Here is a 15,423-nt window from a genome sequence, read left to right as displayed (position 1 = left end):
TGCGTCCCAGGCCCGGAGACTTGCGCCTAGGACAGAGGGGCAGGGGGCGGGGCGACTGGGAAGGCAGAAGGCTTGAAGGAAGGAAAGGTGGTGGGGAGGGCCTGGGGTGCGGTTCTGAAGGGGCCGACATCCCTCCTCCCTCTGCCCTAGGCACCGCCCTTAAGGCGGGACCCCAAGACCACCGGGGCGCTGAACCCTCCGCGGGTGACTAGGAAACCTGGATGGAAAGCTGGAAAGCCGTAGTGTCAGGCGTCTGAGACCTCTCTCAATTTGGAGGGCCACAGAAAGGCCACCCCATCCTTCCCAGGTTCTAGAGCCTCTGCCCATGGGCCCTGCTGCACCCCAGCGTCAATTCATTCAGTCATCCTAACAACGTTTTCAGGTCTGTGTGGGGCCAGGCCCTGTGCTGGGCCCCAGGGAAGGACAGCACAGTGGGAACTCACTTTCCAGCCGGGAGGCAGGTGCAAAACTGCCCTCAGAGTGGCCAGCTGCCCCGCTGCGGGTAGGAGTCCTATGTAAGGGCATGCCATCCCACCCCTTTGAGTCCCAATGTGGACAAATAGCCATTTCTCACCTTCTTCTTACCAGAACCCATTTTTTAAAAAGTGTCTACAATACCTCCAGCTGCCGCGTGGACCCAGAGGGCCCAGAGGGCAGGTAGATTGAGTGTCAGCTGATCCCAGGATCCATCAGGGATGTGCACCTTGGTGCCTGGTGTTTGCGGTAAGGCTTCTCCAGAGCAAATGCTGGCTGCCCCGCAGTAGTCATCACAGCTAAGGACAGAGCTCCGAGAACATTCCCCCTCAAAGGAATGAGGAAGCGAGAGAAGACTCACAGGCAGCCCATGGGCCAAGTGCAGAGGCAGACAGCCCTAAGCCACGATTGTCTGTGGGGATTTGGCCCCAGTGAAGTAGTCAGGTAGGGAAGCCTAGGAGCCCCTGGGATGATTGACAGGGCAGAGTTTGGACCTGGGGTCAAAAGGAAAGAGGAAAAGCAGGTCAGGAAGCACCTGGGTCCCCACAGCAGCCCCACGTGAGTTGAAGCAGGCAGCAGCCAGGGAGGCCACGGTGGAGGCTGCTGGGCTCAGGATACGTGCTGCTCCCTGGGAGCAGGACCACAGGGAGGCCTAGCCTCCTGTCACACCTGGTCCTGCCAAGACCCTGCCTTTGCTTTCTCACTGCATCTCCTTGAAAAGGCAGTGGGACTGTGTCAGGTTCCAGCTCTATCTCCCAGGCACCACATCTCGGCAGGTAGCCTCAGTGCCATCCACCTGTGTCCCTGTTCTCCTTGTGGCTCACACAGGATCATGCATGTGCTGTGCCTAGCACACATTCTCAGCACTCACACTGCTCCCTCTCAACTGTCATCATTTGCCCTCAGAGATCAACATGAGCTGTACCCATTGGGGCTCTCAGAGCAGCCCCTAAGCCCCAACACCCAGGCCTCCCTGTGCACCTGAGCCAGCCTCTGCCTGCCACGTGCCCCCACGCCAGTCCTGGTGGCAGCAAGGATCCGCAGGCTCTCACCTTTCCTCATCCTCTGCAAACCTCTGAATCATCTTTCTCAAAACTTGTTCTGGGAATTTGCTCCATTGCCCCCAGTTGAGCATGTTAAGCCCAGCGGCCCAAGGCTGGGTGAAGTGGCATGGCACGTCACTTCCCTGGGAACAACTCACACATGGATTGGATTCGGGCCCAACATCCTCTGCCAGGGAAAATAGAAGCCATAAGAAAACAAAAAAGGAATAGAAGGAGGTTATTCCTCAGTCACAGTGAGTCACCAACAAAAACATGTGCAAAAGCCCTCATGGAGAGCTGGGCCGCAAGGAGGGCCATGAGGTTGGGGACCCTCTGCCACCAAGGGTCTGGGCAGGTAGATGGGAGGCAGCTGCCCTCCATGCCAGGCTGATGTGCCTCCCCTTGGGTCGTGGGGCTGGGACTCCCACTCCACTTAAAGACCTGTACCAGGAAGTGCTTTAGCCCTGTGCCCAGGCTCTGCTACAGGGCTGGTGAAGGGACTTCTCCCCTCTGCTGCCAGAGGGAAGCCAGTCAGGGGAATGGGAGGCTTGTAGCCAAGAGCACCTAGCGACTTTCAGGGTCCCTTACCCCTGCCACTCAGCAGGGTCTGCACCTGCATCCAAGTGTTCTCCTGGGCTACAGTAGGGGGCTGGTAGACACTCTGGTGATCCACTTTCAGCTTCCCACATGGATGTGGCAGGAACTGCTTTGGCATTTCCCTCCCCTAAGGGACAGCCACTGCAGCAGGACTGGACTGGGGAGGGTGGGGCCTGCGCTGGGGAGGGTGTCCCCTCTCCCTTGCTGCTGCTGGAATGGGAAGGAGAGTTGTTGAGAGAGCCAGAACTGTCCAAGGGTGGAAGCTGGTGAAGCTGACCTGCGGGGAACAGGGAGAGAGGGAGCATGGCCCAGTGGGTAGGCCCTATGTAGCTCTGAGGCCATCAACCCTGCCACGAAGGCTGAGACCCCAAGAGAGAAGTTGAGGTTGGGTCAGGGGCTTGGTAGTGCAGCTGAGGAGGGGGACAGGCCAGCCTCCTCCCACTGGGACCCAGGCTGTAGCTCCTGACCCTCCAGAGCTGCCTGGTGCCTCAGCCTGGTCAGAGGTGGAAACTCACCTGCCAGCAGGGCCCAGTGTGCCTGAGTTCTGACTGCGGGGATGTGTAGGACACAGAAGGATGGGAGGTCATCAGGGCCTGGGGACAGGCAGGAGTGGCAGAGTCTGGGAGGCTGGAAGCAGACCCTCCCAACCTGCCCCATGGCCTCCATGGCTCCCAGAACCCCCATGGCTGCAGCTCAGACATGGGTTGGGCTTCAGAAAGAAGTGAAGCTGCATGTACGGAGATGGCCCAGCAAACCCTTTCTGTGTAAACTTCCGCCACAGCCCAGCTGTCCAGCACCAGCATGTGTATCTGGGGGAGGGGGCTCAATACAAGGTCTGGGAGGCCTGGGCTCTGGCCAGCAGGCTACTGGGATCACAGGTGCCAGCCCCTCCATGTCTCCCCTGGAGTCCTGGATCTGCCTCTAGGGACCAAAGGAGAAAGGACCAGGCTAGGCTCCTCCCTTTTTGTTCTTCCCTCTTGGGGAAGGCTCCTAGAAACTCCCCCTTCTCTGCCGCCCAAGTGCCTGGATATTACCAGTGGAGTTAGCTTGTTTGGGCCCACAAGATGGGATGGCTCCCAGAGCCATGGGACCTGAGGCCTCCCAGACAGTGTCTAGCCACCTTCACAACTGGCAGAACAATTTCCTTGGTTTTCAACAACTTGAAAAACATATGTGATTTTCCACAGTCCGGTGCTCCCCAGGCCTGGCTGCTGAGTGAGCAGAGTTCATGCTGAATTCCTTCCACTCACCACAGGGCAGACAGCAAGCCCAGCTGTGGGGAGACTCCGCTGGGGTGGGGGTCACCACAGCGAGGCGCAGAGGGGCAGGCTTCCAGCACTGATGAGTAATTCTGCAGCCCGAAGATCTGGGAAGAGGGCATGTGACAACTTGGTGCAGCAATCCACCCAGTGTTAGGTCAGAAGGAAGGAGCGGTCGTTCAAAATGGAGTCTGGTGGCAAAAATAATGTTTGGCCTTACCTCATACCTCCCTCAAAATTAACTCCAGATTAATGAGGTAGATGTTAGAAGAAGAACCAGGGAAGGACTACAAGAAAATATTGAGTCTTTATTTACATCGTGAGGTTTCTTTTAGGTTTTATTCATTTTTTTGTTTTTGATATGGAGTCTCACTCTGTCACCCAGGCTGGAGTGCAGTGGTGTGATCCTGGCTCACTGCAACCTCCGCCTCCCAACTTCAAGTGATTCTCCTGCCTCAGCCTCCCAAGTAGCTGGGATTACAGGCACACGCCACCATGCCCGGCTATTTTTGTTGTTGTTGTTGTATTTTTAGTAGAGATGGGGTTTCACCATGTTGGCCAGGCTGATCTCAAACTCCTGACCTCAAGTGATCCACCCGCCTCGGCCTCCCAAAGTGCTGGGGTTACAGGCATGCACCACCCGGCCGGCCGGGCCTGTGTGCCTGGCCTGTATTTACATTTTTTTTTTTTTTTTTTTTTTGAGACGGAGTCTTGCTCTGTCACCCAGGCTGGAGTGCAGTGGCACAATCTCGGCTCACTGTAAGCTCCACCTCCCGGGTTCACGCCATTCTTCTGCCTCAGCCTCCCGAGAAGCTGGGGCTACAGGCATCCGCCACCACGCTCAGCTAATGTTTTTGTATTTTTAGTAGAGACAGGGTTTCACCACGTTAGCCAGGATAGTCTTGATCTCCTGACCTCGTGATCCACTCGCCTTGGCCTTCCAAAGTGCTGGGATTACAGGCGGAAGCCACCACTCCCAGCCTGTATTTACATTCTTGATGGGGAAGTCTCTCAAGGAAAGACAGAGAACTTTGGTTGCATAAAATTTTTTACCTTCTGTACATCAAAATACACTGAAAATGAAAATAAAGAGCAAACAAAATACTGGGAAAGAATGCAGCGCTTAGAGAGTGAACATTCCTGGCCTCCTGTAGTCTTAGGAAGCAGCTGTGGCCTCAGACCCATCTGCTATGAACCTCCACTCCATACTCACTGTACTTTCTCTCTGTGAGCCTCAGTTTCTCTCCTCTGTAACAACAGGATAATAATGACACTACCGTGCCTTGCAAAAATGCCACAAGGATTCACTGAGATAAATCTGGAAAGTCATGCCTGAAAAATAGTAAGTCTTTGATAAAGGGAAGCTGCTATTAATAAAACTTTTTCCTTTTTTTTTTTTTTTGAGATGGAGTCTCACTCTGGCGCCTAGGCTGGAGTGCAGTGATGCAATCTCGGCTCACTGCAACCTCTGCTTCCTGTGTTCAAGCAATCCTCCTACCTCAGCATCCTAAGTAGCTGGGACTACAGGTGTGCACCACCATGCCTGGCTAGTTTTTTACATTTTTAAAGCTATTAATAGGCCAGCCGCGGTGGCTCACACCTAATCCCAGCACTTTGGGAGGTTGAGGCAGTTGGATCACCTGGGGTCAGGAGTTCAAGACCAGCCTGGCCAACATGGCGAAACTCCGCCTCTATGAAAAATACCAAATTTAGCCGGGTGTGGTGGCACATACCTGTAATCCCAGCTACTCTGGAGGCTGAGGCAGGAGAATCACTGGAACCTAGGAGGCGGAGGTTGTAGTGAGCCGAGAGTGCACCATTGCACTCCAGCCTGGGTGACAGAGCAAGACTCTGCCTCAAAAAAAAATTAATTAATTAATTAATTAAATAATAAAGCTATTAATAATTTAACTTTGTTTCCACTTTTAAAAGTGAACTAAGTAAATAAATAGGCAATTCACAAAAGAAGATACATAAGTGGCCAATAGATACAAAAATGTCTGGCCTCATTAAAAGTTATAGAAATGTAAATAAAATATACTGAGTACAACTTTTTCTATGTCAATGTCTCAAAAATTAAAAACCTTCCAGTGTAGGTGTTACTGGGAGATCACCCTCTGAAAGCAACTAGTGGCAAGGAGCTCCACACCATTCAGGCATCTCATTCAAGGTCACATGGCTGCAAAGAAGAGAAGCCCATTAAAGCAGCTGAGCCCCAGTAAGGCATCCTGCCATGCACTCATAGAAAAACCAATGGAACAATGACTAAAATAAGATAGAAATTTATTTCTTGACAGCTGTAGTGGCTCATGCCTGCAATCCCAGCACTTTGGGAGGCCAAGATGGGAAAATTGCTTGAGCCCAGGAGTTTGAGACCAGCCTGGGCAACATAGTGAGACCCTGTCACCACAAAAAACTTAAAAATTGGCCAGGCGCAGTGGCTCAAGCCTGTAATCCCAGCACTTTGGGAGGCTGAGACGGGTGGATCACGAGGTCAGGAGATCGAGACCATCCTGGCGAACGCAGTGAAACCCCGTCTCTACTAAAAAATACAAAAAAAAAACTAGCCGGGCAAGGTGGCAGGCGCCTGTAGTCCCAGCTACTTGGGAGGCTGAGGCAGGAGAATGGCGTAAACCCGGGAGGCGGAGCTTGCAGTGAGCTGAGATCCGGCCACTGCACTCCTGCCTGGGCGACAGAGCAAGACTCCGTCTTGGAAAAAAAAAAAAGAAAAAAAAAAAAATTAGCTGGGCATGGTGGCACACACTTGTAGTCCTAGCTACTCAGAAGGCTGAGGCAGGAGGCTCACCTGATCCCAAGAGTTCAAGGCTGCAGTGAGCTATGATTGCAACACTTCACTCCATCCTAGACAGCAGAGCAAGATCCTGTCTCTATCATAGACAACAGAGCAAGACCCTGTCTCTAAAAATAATAATATTTTTAAAGGAAATGTATTTCTTGCTCATATAAACAAAATCTATATGTAAGCATCTGGCTTTCCATTTTATTGCTCCCCTAGCCTCAATGTATAGCTTCTATCTTGTGACACAAAATAGCCGCTTGAGATCCAGCCATCATTGCATCATCCTGGTCAGCAGAAAGGAGGAAAGAGAATAGTAGAACACAATCTATTCCTTTAAAAACACTTTGTAGGACTGGGCATGGTTGCTTATGCCTGTAATCCCAGCACTTTGGGAGGCCAAGGAAGGCAGATCACTTGAGGTCAGGATTTTGAGATCAACTTGGCCAACATGGTGAAACCCTGTCTCCACTAAAAATATAAAAATTAGCCAGGACTGGTGGCAGACGCCCGTAATTCCAGCTACTGGGGAGGCTGAGTAAGGCAGGAGAATCGCTTGCTTTTATGTCTGGTAATAGTACTAAAGTATTAGGATGGTGTAAAAAAAAATCAGTGTCTGGTAAAGAGAGATGTAAAAGCTGGAAAGCAGGAAAATACAAGAATAAGTAAGCAATCATGGATCATGGTATCAGCAGTTTCGTGGCCAGCTTCTGTGTGAGGTATTCACGTTATTGCATGTTTGTCTGTGGGCCCCATCGGAAGCCCAGCCAAGGAAAAGGAGAGGAGGGCAGCCAGCTGCGTGAGAGGAAGGGGCTCCTGGCAGGCACCCACCTCCAGCGCCCCAGCTCCAGCCATTACAGAGGAGTGCCAGAATGCTCCCAAGGCCACTGTGAACCCAGAGTTTTTCATGCTAAAAGAATGTGTACCTGCCCAGTGTCTATCTCTGACCTCATTTTTAACTGCCAAGCTTCTCAAAGGAGTTGTTCACATTCAAAGTTTCCACTTCCTCAGCCCTAGGCAGCTGTTTCTGCACCTGGCACTCTGACTAGGGCCCCAGGGATCACCCAAGACCAACGGGCCTTGCCAGCCACCGCAGCTCCCTTTGTGACTGCCTCCCCTTGCCAAGGTTAGGGTTAGGGTTAGGGTTAGGGTTGCTCACACTTCCATGTTGGCTTCTCTTCCTCCTCCCCCGCTTCCCTGGTGGGGGTCCCAGGGGTGGCACCTCTCTCTTCTCGCTCTGCCATCTCTCTCTGGGAGCTGGATGAACCCCTGCTGCAGAGATCCCCGCCTGCCAATGATTCCGACATCCCCGCCTCTAGCCTGGACCATGTCTAGCTGGCCTGTCGCCATGAGCATCCGCAGGGGCTGGGCCTGCTGGCCTTCTACACGCCTGGGGGTTTTGTTTCTCTTCACACCTCTAGTCCACCATCCACAGGCCACCCCTGAGGGCCTGGAGGGCTCCCTGTGTGCCTCAAGGAGGAAATCCCACCCTCTGCATGGCCCGTAAGACCCTGCACTCTCTCCACCTTCCCCTCCTCCCTCCAGCCCTGGGGTGAGCCTGGAACCCCAAGAGGCTGACACCTCACTTCTGGGCCTTAGCCATGCTAGTTCCTTCTCACTCCATAACATGGCTGACCCTCGCCCACAGCAGGCCTGTCCCCCTGCCCCCTCTTTAAAATCACCCACTCATAGTCCTACAGGAAAACACCTTCCCAAAGGGTAAGGAAGTCAGACTCAGTTACTGTGTCCATAAGGTTGGAGCTCACTATCTAGGACCTAAAAAGAACTCACATTCTGGGAGATCACCATTCCCTGTGCATCCAAGATAGACCCTCAGCCCTCCTGGGAGGATATGGCTGTGGCCTGGGGACAGGGAAGAGGGCCATCTCCTGGTAGAAGCACTTCCTGAGGGCAGCAAGCATCCAATGTATGCACTGACCATGAGGATGACTTGCTCAGGCGGCAAACATTCAGAGATGCGTGCAGAGCAACCACCCCAGCCCACACAGAGAGGGCCTTGCCCCTGGGACCTTCTCTCCAGCAGAAGAGACAGACAGCTATAGCTCAGTGGTCTGGGGGCTCACAAGGGGCCCAGTCCAGGCTTGGGTCCCAGCACAGACCTCCTGGAGGGAAGGGTAAGTGGGATGAAGCAGGCACATCCCCAGAGGGCAGGGACAGACTGCACAAGGAGGGGCACACTGTGGGGGCTGGGGCTGGGCACGTGCGAGGCCTGAGAAGATGAGCAGGGCCTTAGGGGCCACCTTGAGCTTGGGTTCCAACCTGTGGGCAGAGGGAGGAGTGGGGTGGCCTGCGCTGAGAAGAGGGTGGGACCAACTGGGGCCAATGCTGGAGCAGAGCCCACAAGACCTGGGCCCCGGAGCTGAGGAAGGAGCCAGTGAGGTGTCTGGTTGGGAACAGGTGGGTGGGGATCCAAGAGAGGCCCGGAGAAGAGCAGTCACAGGAGTGAGGTGAGGTGGACCTGTTTGGGGCCTGCCTGCAACACTTGGCACACATTCCCCAAAACTCTGATGGGGGTGGGGTTGTGACCCCAGCCCATCCAAGTTTGATGGAAGAGTCAGAGGTGAGGCGGTGCCCCCTACTTTGCCCTACCCCCACCCCTTGAGGGGCCACTGTGCCCTACCCTCATCACCCCCATCCCCAAATGAGTTTGTGCTATTGGGACCTGCAGGGTCACAGGCACTTACACCCTGTATGCCTGAGTGGCTCCAGGTGCCCAGCACTAGGCTGGACGCCAGACGATGCTGCTGACTTCCCTGCAGGGTCTGAATCCTTCTGGCTGTGACCCGCCAGAGTAGGCTCTGCCAGGAGCAGAGCATTTTCCCCACTGTGGGATCCAAGCCTCACTTCTGCCTGCCTCCACTGATGGCCACACTCAACTGCACCCTTCCAAGCTGGTGGAACCTTGGGCTCAGAATTCCCACCTAGCAGAAGCCCCTCCACGGCTCATGCTGCTCATGGTCACTGACTGTGGGTCTGTTGACTCCTCTTCCTTTTTAAACATTCTTTGTAGAAAAATAAGAAGACACAGATAGGCAAAATAACAAAACTATTATGACAAGTTTCATTAAACTCCACTGTCCCACCTCCCAGAGAGAATAATCACAGTTTGTTACATAATCTTCCAGACATTTTTTTGGAAGCACATAGACCTGGAGAAGCCTGATGGAAGCAGCCTAGGTTCACAACCCAACACTGCTGTTCACCAGCTGTGCAAGCTTGGGCAAGTTGCTTGCCCTTTCTGTGCCCCCATCTCCTCCCCAGCAAGATGGGGAGGCGTGTCATCCCCTGACATCAGGGGATGTCCTGGGCATCAAAGAGTTGACATGTGTCAAGTGCTTAGAACAGTCTGGCAGAGAGCACGGAGCAAGGTTTGGCCTCATGCGTTTGCTTAAAAAACACTTTATTATGGAAAATTTCAAATATGCAAGAGCAGAAAGATGACATCCTGAGCAGCCTGCCCTGTCACCCGCTCCTGCAGTTCAACTTTCAGACTGTCTTGTGTTATCTGTGTTCCACCCTTGCCTTCTCTCCAAGATAAGTTTGAAGCAAATCCCAGACATCATATGATTTTACCAGGAAATACTTTATTGTGCATTTCTCAAAAGAGGACTCTCTCCCCATCCGCCTCCCCTTCCCTCTCTCCCTCCCCTCTCTCCCTCTCTCTTCTCTCTTAACCTACTATCACTTGTGCAAATCTCAACTATAATTCCTTAATATCCAATATCCAGAGTGCACATTTCCCCTATTGCTTCACACATTTTATTTTTTTATAGTTTGTTTATTTGAATTAGGATCCAAGAAAGGCCCATGTGCTGTGATTGATCCATCTATTAAATCTGTTTTAGCCCACGGGCTCTGTCTCAATCTCTCTCTCTCTCTCTCTCTCGTTCTGGCAACTTATTTGTTGAAACTAGACTATTTGTCCTTTGGAGTTTCCCGTGGTCTGGATTTTGCTGATAGCATTCTGTGCTAAATATTTTAAACTTAAATGAAATGATTATTTTAGTGTGTGTGTGTGTGTGAATTCAGTCCAAAAACTCAGAATGCCAGAAATGCAAGTTACTTTTTCCTTGAGTGGTTTCATTTCCATTTTGAGCACCCCGTTCCACCGCAATCATGTGGGGTTCCTTCTTCCCTTTTCCCAGGTCTTCCAGAGCATCAGGAAGGGAGGTTGGGTTTGGGGCTGGAGCATCTGGTCCTGGAGGTCACCTGCATACTCAGGCACCTGGCTAGTCATCCAAATCTGACTGCAAAGCCACCGTTAGTAACCAAAAGATGCCCAGGTAGTACAGAAGGTCCAATTTGGCATCTGTCAGTTCACTCTGAGTTTGCACACCCACTCTTTGCAGGAGCCTCATTATTTTTATTTTACAAATAAGGAAATGGGGGTTTGGGTTGGTAAGGTGACTTGAATTACTGATGACAGAAGCCAAGCAGCACATTCAAGAAGCTAGAAGATTGGTCGGGTACGGTGGCTCACGCCTGTAATCCCAGCACTTTGGGAGGCCAAGGTGGGTGGATCACCTGAGGTCAGGAGTTCGAGACCAGCCTGACCAACATGGAGAAACCCCATCTCTACTAAAAATATAAAGTTAGCCGGGCGTGGCAGCGCATGCCTTTCATCCCAGCTACTTGGGAGGCTGAGGCAGGAGAATTGCTTGAACCCGGGAGGCAGAGGTTGCAATGGGCCAAGATCACGCCATTGCACTCCAGCCTGGGTGGTCAACAGGAGTGAAACTCTGTCTCAAGAAAAAAAAAAAAAAAAGAGGTTAGAAGGAGTACCATGCTCCTAAGGACACCTTGAGGGCAGGAGGCTCCTTCCAGCCCCCAGCTAACAGAACTGTCGGGTCAAGCCTCCAGGGACCAGTCACTTCTCAGTCCTTGTCTTAGGTGACCCATCAAACATCTGATACAGTTGCTTACACCTTCCTCTTTAGAAGCCTTTCCATTTGGTCTCTAAGACACCATCCTGACCCAGGTTTCTCCCCGCCCCTCTCAGTCTCCATCCTCTAAATTTCTGGGAGGCTCTGGGCTCAGTTCTTGCACATCCTCTGCAGGGCCCTCCTCCTTTGGTGACCTCCTTGCCCCTGACAGTCTCCTCATTTATAGCTGCAGTCCACACCACTCCCCCGGTGCTGGCCTCTTCTGTCAAATTGGATCCTGTGTTAGTCTGTTTTGCATTCCAATAAGGGAATATCTGAGGCTGGGTAATTTATAGAGAAAAGCGATTTATTTGGCTCATGGTTCCACAGCCTGTACAGGAAGCAAGGAGCCAGTATCTGCTTCCGACAAGGCCTCAGGAAGCTTCCACTCATGGCAGAAGGCAAAGGGGGAGCAGGCACATTATCTGGCTAGACAGGAAGCAAGAGAGAGAGGAGGAAGTTCTAGGCTCTTAAACAAACAGATCTGTTTAGAGTGAGAGCTCACTACCCAGATGGGGAGGGCACCTCATGAGGATCCACCCACATGCCTCTCACCAGGCCCTACTTCCAACACTGGGGATGACATTTCAACAAGAGACCTGGAGGGGACAAACATGCAAACCAGGTCAGATCCTCAACATCTTCCCTTGATTTCTAGAGAGGTCTCAGGGTCACCTGTTTAGAGCCACACTCCTAAGCCTCCACACAGGTGGCCCCATCTCAGGATGTGGTAACTCCAGCCTTCCCCCTGGCAGAGTAAATCCTCGCCTCTTTCTCCCTCACAGTCAGAAGCCAGCATTCCTTACCTGGTTTCATTATCGTCCACACTCACCTGAGTCAGTGCAATAGCCTCTTAGAGGGGCTTCCCTGCCCTGGCCCTGGCCCCTAGTGTTAAAGCTGAGTGGGGGCTGGGCAAAACGGCTCATGCCTGTAATCCCAGCACTTTGGGAGGCCAAGACAGGCAGATTGCTTGAGCCTGGGCACCATGGTGAAACCCCGTCTCTACAAAAAATACAAAAATTAGCTGGGTCTGGTGGCACATGCCTGTAGTCCTAGCTACATGGGAGGCTGGGGTGGGAAGATCACTTGAGCCCAGGAGTTCCAGGCTGCAGTGAGCCAAGATTGCACCACTGCACTCCAACCTGGGTGAAAAAGCCAGACCCTGTCTCAAAAAAACAAAAACAAAAACAAAAACTGAGTAGAATAACACCTGCCTCTGGTCAGAGCCTCCCCATCACAGTCCTTTCAGTGGCTTGTGGGGTGCCCCGAGATCTGGCCCCACTTTTCAGCTGCTCAGGCTCCTTGTTCTTCCTTAAACCTGCCAGGCCCAGCCTCGGTCACTGAGGATGTTCTTTCCTCCCTCCATGAGGTCACTGCTCAAATGTCATCTTCTCGGTGAGCCCTGGGCACTCTCTCCCCTTGCCTGACTTTGGGTCTACCCACGCACTTGGCCCTTCTCACCATTGTTTCAGTGATCCTTGGCTGTGTAACAAACCGCCCCAAAACGGAATGGCTTCAAACAGCAGTGAGAGAGCATTCCTCACGATTCTGTGAACTGGCTGCTCCACACGGTGTCAGCTGGGGTTTCCCATGCAATGATGGTCAGCAGGGAGCTGGACTCAGTGCTGGCTGTCACCTGGACACCTCGGCCCTCTGTCCACGTGGCCTCTCAGCACCCACAGACCAGACCAGTTTTTTCACATGGCAGCAGCTTCCAAGCGGCAGAAGTGGAAGCTGCAAGCCCTTGTAAGGTTAAGCCCACAAGTGCCAAGATGTCATTTCTGCTCTATTCTGTTGGTCAAAGCAAGTCCCAGAGCCAGCCCAGAATCAAGGGGAGGCCTAACCCCATCTCTTGCTGGGGGGAGCATCAAAGTCACTCTTCGGAAGGGCCACAGATGGGAGGGATTCCAGCAGCCATGTCTGCTATAACCAACCACACTCAGCATAGACCATGTCCTCCCTAGGGAATTGTTGTCTGTCCTGCCCCACAGGAATGTCATGAGGCAGGGGTTTCTGTGTGTCTTATCTGCTATACCTCCTGCACTTAGAAGAAAGCCAGGCGCACAACACACCTTTTTGTTTGTTTGTTTGTTTGTTTGTTCTTGAGACAAAGTCCCACTCTGTTGCCCAGGCTGGAGTGCAGTGGTGTGAACTCGGCTCACTGCAACCTCTGCCTCCTGGGCTCAATCAATTCTCGTGCCTCAGCCTCCCGAGTGGCTGGGATTACAGATATATACCACGACACCCGGCTAATTTTTGTATTTTTAGTAGAGATGGGGTTTTGCCATGTTGGCCAGGCTGGTCTCAAACTCCTGGCCTCATGTGATCAACCCCCTTCCGCCTCCCAAAGTGCTGGGATTACAGGGGTGAGCCGCCTGACCTCAACGCACTTTTGTTGGGTGAATGGTGAGGAGGATGGCTCTGTGGTCAAACATCCACTGCTGAAATCACATTTCTGCCTCTTATTAGTGTGACTACTTTGGCAACATTATTTTAGCTCAAAACCTCAGTTTCCCTATCTGTAAGATGGAAAAAAATGACAGTAGTGCCAATTCCATATAATTGGAAAAAAAACAAAAATACAGCATAACAAATAATCAGCACAATCCTTGGCCTATTTCTCGCCCTCCATAAATGTTAGCAGCTGTCACTTTCCATCCCTGTCTGTCTACCCCAACTTCCGGTCTGGACTCCACCCCTGACTAGGACTTTGGAGACTCCTTCCGTGGCTATACTCCTGGCTTCCACCCCTCCTTCTTCCTTGTACCAGGCAGGACGTCCAGCCTCTCAGGACTCTCCATCCCAAGAACCAGCATCCATGATAGCCTTGGTGCTTCCAGCAACTTTCTAGCCCAGGGCTTCTCCTTGGTGCTAATAAACTGGAACTCCCCGTGTTTGGGTCTGTTTTATTTCAAGGATGACAGTGGCAAATGGGAAAATACTAAATAAATGACATTGGGTCTGTTTATTCAGGAATGTAATGACATTATAGTCTTCCCTTAACATAAAGTAATTCATGATCGAAACAGTGGACAATTTTGTCACCTTGTGGTAGAGTTGAGGTCAGCAAACATCCCTCTTCTTGTTAGCCTTCTTAGCCCCCTAGACCATTCACCATTGCCAGCCACACCTGAACTGCTGGCTGAGCCTAGGCTGGTTAAATAGATGAACCCAAAAAGCCTTCATTTTAAGGACACTTCGCTTCTCCATAGGGAATTCTGCGGCCAAATCCCCTGGCAGGGAGCTGGGAATTCTTCTCTGGACCTCTGGCCCAGTCTTCCCACTCTGAGTCCTGTCCCAGGCTTCCAACTCCCCTCTCCCCCACAACCCCCGCCACCACTGGTTCTTATATGGAACCCATCCAGCAAGTGGCAATGCACACACTCCTTAAAAGGCAGTAATGGTTTCTCAAAAATAAACCGTCTCTTTTTGTTATATAACCAGCCAGGTCCCAGGCAAGCCACTAGCACATCTACTGTCAAAAATACGAATCCCACAGCTCTGATGGGTCTACACAAATAAAGAAAGGCTGGCCACTTATTCCAGGTCACAGAGTCCAGAGTTGATCCCTGGAAAAGTGGGGCTCAGGTCAGTGGGTTAAATGGTGGCCCCCCAAATTCATGTCCACCCAGAATGTCAGATTGTGACCTTATTTGGTGTAAGGGTCTTTGCAGGTGTAATTAAGATAAGAATATTGGCTGGGCGCGGTGGCTCACGCCTGTAATCCCAGCACTTTGGGAGGCTGAGGTGGGTGGATCATGAGGTCAGGAGTCCAAGACCAGCCTAACCAATATGGTGAAACCCTGTCTCTACCAAAAATATAAAAATTAGCCAGGCGTGGTGGCACGTGCCTGTATTCCCAGCTACTCGGGAGGCTGAGGCAGGAGAATTGCTTCAACTCAGGAGGTGGAGGTTGCAGTGAGCCAAGATCATGCCACTGCAGTCCAGCCTGGGTGACAGAGTGAGACTCCATCTCAAAAAACAAAAAACATAAGAATCTTGAGATGAGATCATCCTGAGTTGGGATGGTCTTTCAGGTGTCTCATGCCTGTAATCCCAGCCCTTTGGGAGGCCAAAATGGGAGAATCACTTGAAGCCAGGAGTTTGAGACCAGCCTGGGCAACACAGTGAGACATCACCTCCACAAAAAGTACAAAAATTAGCCAGGCGTGGTGGCACACACTTGTAGTCCTGGCTACTCAGGAGGCTGAGGCTGGAGATCACTTGAGCACAGGAGTATGAGTTTGCATTGAGCTATGATCGTGCCACTGCACTCCAGCCTGGATGGCAAAAAAAAAAAAAAAAAAAAA

This window comes from Colobus angolensis, unplaced genomic scaffold, assembly GCF_000951035.1.
Source record: "Colobus angolensis palliatus isolate OR3802 unplaced genomic scaffold, Cang.pa_1.0 Scaffold253, whole genome shotgun sequence".
In the NCBI taxonomy this organism is placed as follows: domain Eukaryota; kingdom Metazoa; phylum Chordata; class Mammalia; order Primates; family Cercopithecidae; genus Colobus; species Colobus angolensis.
This window is presented reverse-complemented; position numbering follows the sequence as displayed.